At 40.0% G+C, this 5914-nt stretch overlaps 1 long non-coding RNA gene across 1 annotated transcript; it reads left to right on the top strand.

Moving 5' to 3' along the window:
• The first annotated feature begins 1516 nt into the window (after positions 1 to 1516).
• On the top strand, positions 1517 to 4922 carry LOC133478464 (uncharacterized). The gene is made up of 3 exons (XR_009788689.1): positions 1517 to 1803; positions 2471 to 2566; positions 4528 to 4922. It is a non-coding gene; the product is annotated as an uncharacterized LOC133478464 (long non-coding RNA).
• Positions 4923 to 5914: the final 992 nt, after the last annotated feature.

Genomic DNA, 5914 nt, shown 5'->3' with positions numbered 1-5914 from the left:
TTCAGATGGTAGAAGGCAGTTTTAATAATTGATTTGATATGACTGCTGAAAATCAGGTCGTAATCTATTAGTACACCAAGGTTTCGGACTTGGTCTTTGGTTTTTAAAGAGAGTGACTCCAGGTATTTACTAACAGCAATCCTCTTTTATTGCCCAACATTTTTTTCTCAGTTTTGTTGTGGTTTAACTGAAGAAAATGTTGGCTCATCCAGTTATTTTAGACAGTGACGCAACACCTCAATTGAGCTGTAGTCACTGGAGACACTGCTTGATATAACTGTGTGTGATCTGGATAGCTATGATAGTAAAATTAAAGTTCTGAAGAATTTGACTCATGGATAGCATATACAAGCTGAACAGGAGGGGTCCAAGAACTGACCCTTGAGGGACTCTATAGGTCATTGCCATTCGATGAGATTGAACACTTCCAATGGTTACAAAATAACTCCTTTCCTCCAGGTAGGACCTGAACCATTTAAGGACTGTTCCATTTAGTCCTACCCATGTTTCCAACCTGTTCAGCAGTATATTATGATCTACCGTATCAAAAGCCGCACTGAGATCCAACAAGACCATAACTGACACCTTTCCCGAGTCAGTAGTCAACCTTATATCATTTAGCACTTTGATAAGAGCAGATTCTGTACTGTGATGAGTTCGAAAAACGGATTGAAATTTGTCAAAAAGTCCATTTAAGTTCGAGAGTATTGCCCTCTAAAATGTGCTTCTAAAACACTTCAGCTATCGAGTTTCCACAGTTTATTTAGATTTATTAAATAACTAAGGTAGTACGTACAAAAATAATAAGACTGAAATTTCTATTTAGATGATAGCGTCGGAGAAGCTTTAATTTGTTTGTTTATTATTGTGGTTGTAGTTAGCAGAGGTGTACGACTGCACTGCATCATACTGAGATGTGTTTCCCAATTTAGCATCATGACAGAGGGGCTAACTATTAGAAAAAGATCTCAACGGCAACAGTGCAGATCTCTTTCTAAAACCTCTCTGACTTTGTGAAGTGTTTGAGTCCGCTCTTACATTGAGCAGGTGTAAGGTATTGGCCAATGAGCATATAAGTACACCGTTGCAAATACTTATTCTTCCTTCGAGTTGTTTAAATGTTAAAAAGACACAATGAACAACAAGGTGTGCTTGTTTCACGGCATTTTAAGGAGAAATTTGTGTGATCGGTGTAAGGATATGCAAGGGGGACATGCACTTACAGTATATATCATTATAGTATAAAATGAGTAGCCAGAAACCAGGAGGTTTCCCAGCATATCACCCCCTCAAGGTTATTAGTATTTTTCTTACAACCTCTCTGTCCTACAAACAACGCCTCTCTTGTGACACTGAATCAAACACGGTCTGTGGACTAGTCTTTTGGGCATCAGGCCCGCTTGCCAGAACTTGGTTGGGAAACTGCCGCCGCGCCATGCCATTTGTCATGCTGTATATTTACAGGCTATGTCAGACCAGGGTGGGTGGACGCGAGACGTCTCCGCTCTGTGCCTGAGTCCATGGACGCCAGGCACAGAACCTCCCCTCATTCATCTGTTTACTTTCTAAATATGCCTCTGTTTGGACTTGCATCAGTGGGGAGACAATATCTAAGAAAACGAGGAAGGAAATCTGTGGAAAACAAAGGAAAGGGAAAGAAACCCTGTGTGATAGAGACTGCCCCTCGCTGTTCCTGATTACGGCAGATTTTCACAACGCTTGGCGCCATCAAAATCAGCCATCCAGCCAGCCGGGCAGGCAGACTGGGAGAGGAGGACTGGTCGTGATCCTAGAAAATAACAAGTAGGGGAAATCTGTCGGTGTTTATGTATTTAAGATGAATGTTTTTGAAAAGCAGGGAAAAAAATAAACACTTCAATAGTTACCGAACGTGTTTTGAATGCAAACTGGGCAAAATAATTGGTGTGATGCAATATTTACTGCATGTTTTTTTTTTTATATGACACATTTCCTCATTGTATTACTTTACAGCATGCAGTGAACCATATCACACATTACATCTTATACAATGCCGCTCAATGTGATTGATGACCTAACACTTCCTTGGAAAGAAAGTAGTTGTCTAACTGAAGCATGTTTGCACTTTTAGAGGGAGAATACACTGCCTATCCACATTCTTAGGTACACCTCCCAATTCAAGAGAGATAATATTGCTGTTTTTCTGTTTTGTTTTGTTTTTTTGGCTTTGCATAGTCATTTTTTACGGAGCCCCTAAAGCGACATGGAAAAAAAAAAAGAAACTTGTTTCTCATTCGAACGAGAAACTTTCTCGTTTGCATGAGAAACTTTCTCGTTTACATGAGAAACCTTCTCGTTACAATGAGAAACTTTCTCATTCGAATGAGAAACGTCTACCTGTGAGTGGTAGCTTATTTACCTGCTAGCAGTAGCTTCCTGTGTTCGGGTAGCCATACAGTAGTACAGTAGCTTATTTACAACTTGCTTCCAGCGCATGTCAGAGAATGGCAACAGAGAGGACCTGCTCTCTTTCCTCAAAACAAGAAATATACCTGATAGTGTCATCGACCAACTAAAAGAAGATAAGGTGAGTATAAACGTAAACTTTCATCACACAAATATAGCAGTATAGGCTATAGAATAGCTGAGCCATATTTGCTAATGTCTGTGTGTGCGTGTGTGTGTGTGTGTGTGTGTGTGTGTGTGTGTGTGTAAATAAGCTCCCACTCACAGGTAGACAGACAGGAAGACGTTTCTCATTCAAATGAGAAACTTTCTCATTTAAACGAGAAAGTTTCTCATTGTAACGAGAAAGTTTCTCATTAGATTGAGAAAGTTTCCCGTTCGAATGAGAAAGTGTTTAATAACTCAAGCAAGATAGCGTTTTGTTTCATTTGCTGAAAAGTATTGATTTTGGAGATACGAGAAGTCTGCCCGACACCAACGATATAGATTTCAATTTTTATATTAATAATGGTGCTACTCTGCCACTGGTGATAGGATTAGGTTTAGGTTTGTTTATTTGTTCATCAGATGTAAAAGAAGAGACCAAAAACTTTAGCTCTATTACTATTTTATGACTAATCTTTTAGATGCAATTCAAGCCCTGAAATTTGGATCAACAGATCATTCTTCATATATACAAAATGTTTTGCCCTTACACCAATCTGCAACTTTAAAAGCAGGAATAAATGCAGTTGGGCGTTAAAACTACACCGATAGCAAAAGCAGATTGCTTGAAGAAATATTCAACAGTCTGAAAACTGAAAGGTATTATAACGGGTCGTCTGTTCGTCTGTTTATGACAGAGTTCTGTCACTAACCTATGCCAGTCACAATCACAAGTACGGTAAATATCTGTAGGAAAAACATTTGTAAGCTAGAAACTAAGACAATCAAATGAAAAATAGTCCACACAGGTATCTGAGCTCACTTTCTTGTGCCGTATGGTGAGGTTTCATACGCCATGAGCCTTCGCAACCTCAAACTGTCATATGTTGGGACCATCATAAACTGACGACCCCTTGTATATTGACAAAAAATACGTAATGCAGTCTTATTCTATTATGACGCTCCTGGGCCTCTCACTGCTTCTCGCTTAGGGAGTGTTTTATCACTGTGTTTACAAAGACAGGCTAAATAGGCTAAATAATGACAGCATGAAAGACGCCGCAATCTCGCCTGACGTGTTAACTCCCCACAGAACTGTGAAGGAGGCCTGTTTGTTTACATAAAAACTCTTGATACCTCCAAAACTGAGACGTCCATGAATCTAAAAGAACTGCCCTAACAGTTATTACAGCCATTTACCCAACTCTGTTTAAAGGAACTCCTGTAGTAAATTTCCCCCTTTTTATATATATCTAGGCCAGTTTAGTGTGCTGACATTTTTTAAAGTACAGAATGGAAGGCAAATGTTTTAAACTATTGTATGGCATCCAAATTAAAAACAAATGTTTATATAAACTGTTCCTACTTGTACTACAAAAGGAGGACCACAGCATGTAAATGTATCTTAGATCAATACTAAATATCAGTAGTGAATAGTCCTATTAACAATATGTTAAATGAAAATACATTATAGCCTATCGAGAAGGACTCAGCTGAAAGACAAAAAGAGGTCTTTTGGTTTTGCTGCATGCGCCGTCCCGCCTCACCTGTAGCGTGACTCTGTGATACTCCTGTAATAGCGTGAGCTTTCCCACAATATCGCAATAATATCTAAATATATATCGGAGCGTGATATTAATACAGTGATAAACCTGAACCGTGAAATATAGATATCGTTACAGCCCTAATATATATAAATATATTTTATATATATATATATATATGCACTTCAGCATTTTATCAAAAACTGTTGGTTTGACTTGTAACACAGCATGCAATTCTCACAAATAATCCGTGATTTAAAATTCCAAATTAGAAGATTTTTTTTTTTTTTTTTATTGCAGCCAAAGCAGGCTAATACTGTTGAACTAATAATGTTTGTTATCATCCTCATGTGTTGTTAAACCAGTAGTACCTCTGTGTTTTGTGTCGCCACAGTAACTCTATCTAATCTCCAGTGAAAAGAACAAGAATGCCGTAAAAACAACACGACTAGCTGGAGACTGAGGCAAGAGTGAAGAGAAAATCTGCCCTAAAGATTTGAAACAGGAAGAGCGTGGCGTCAGTACAGGCGGGAGATAAGAGCGCTGCGCTCCATACACAAACACAGGGTTTCTGTGGCTGAGTGACTCCCCACTCTCTCGGCGCCCTCACAGTAGCTGTCTTCTCTCCCTGACCGGCTCCGGACCACAGGCCACCACCCACCCCTGCACAAAGCAGATCCAGGGGCCTGATACACCCTGACTGACTCCAGGGGTCTTAAGGGGATTTGTGCAAGTCCAGGGAATGGATGGCCTCAAACAGGAAACCCTGGGAAAAAATGAGGGTACTTTTATCGATGCTGCCTTTTGGCCTTCCCTGTATAAACGTTAGCACAGATAAAGTCCAACGTAACTAAAGCCACCAAGCAGTAGAGGTCAATTCAACTTGCGGTATGGTTTGTAACAGTAGACAAACATGGAAACGCAACAAGATTGAATGTTGCATGCTAATTATTATTATATTGGCTTTAAATTGACCAGCCGACAGACTGCAGTCTTTCGTTCCACCACCCAACTACAATATACCATTTTTGTAGCACGTTTTCCAACAAAAAAGTAATAAAAAGTGGTACAGTGGGTAACAATAACTTGGGCACATTTCAAGATACATACCAAACCACACCCCTTGGTGGAAATGTGAGTTACAAGAGGTGATCAAGAAAGGCAACACTGTGCCAAACTCAACTAGAATGGACCATGGGGGGAAAAAATCCACATCTGCACATCTACCGACACGCTGCAACAGAAAACTGAAACCCTATGTCGGATTTTGAGATTGTCGGATTGTACCGTATTACTTTAATTGAAACACCAAAAAATGGCATGATTGTCGAGGATGAAGCTGGTTGCCACAAAGAGAGGAAGCAGACGAGAATCAGAGAGACAGTGTTTTAGAGGCTGCCTCGCTCCATCCACTGACTGTACCCGAAGCGCATTCACATGCATTTTGGCGACAGACGCATCACTATCTCGTTCACAGGTACATATTAAATTCTAAATAAGCAAAGCAAAATGATTTATATAGCGCATTTCATACACAAAGAAACTCAATGTGCTTTAACAAGAAACCATTCACACTCACACCTACGGGTAATTTGGAGCCTTCAATCAATTTACGCTGTGCACTGGCGAATCCAATTTTGACCTGCCACAAAAGCAGTGGCCGACCGTCGGCCACTCGTGAAAATTCGGTGCGGAACCCCTCACACTGCCTGAATCTAAGACATATCTTTGGTTCAATGCGAAACATCGTCAAGTATAGTATACTGTACTGTGTGCATCTG

This window comes from Phyllopteryx taeniolatus, chromosome 5 (genome assembly GCF_024500385.1).
Source record: "Phyllopteryx taeniolatus isolate TA_2022b chromosome 5, UOR_Ptae_1.2, whole genome shotgun sequence".
NCBI lineage: Eukaryota > Metazoa > Chordata > Actinopteri > Syngnathiformes > Syngnathidae > Phyllopteryx > Phyllopteryx taeniolatus.
This window is presented reverse-complemented; position numbering and strand designations above follow the sequence as displayed.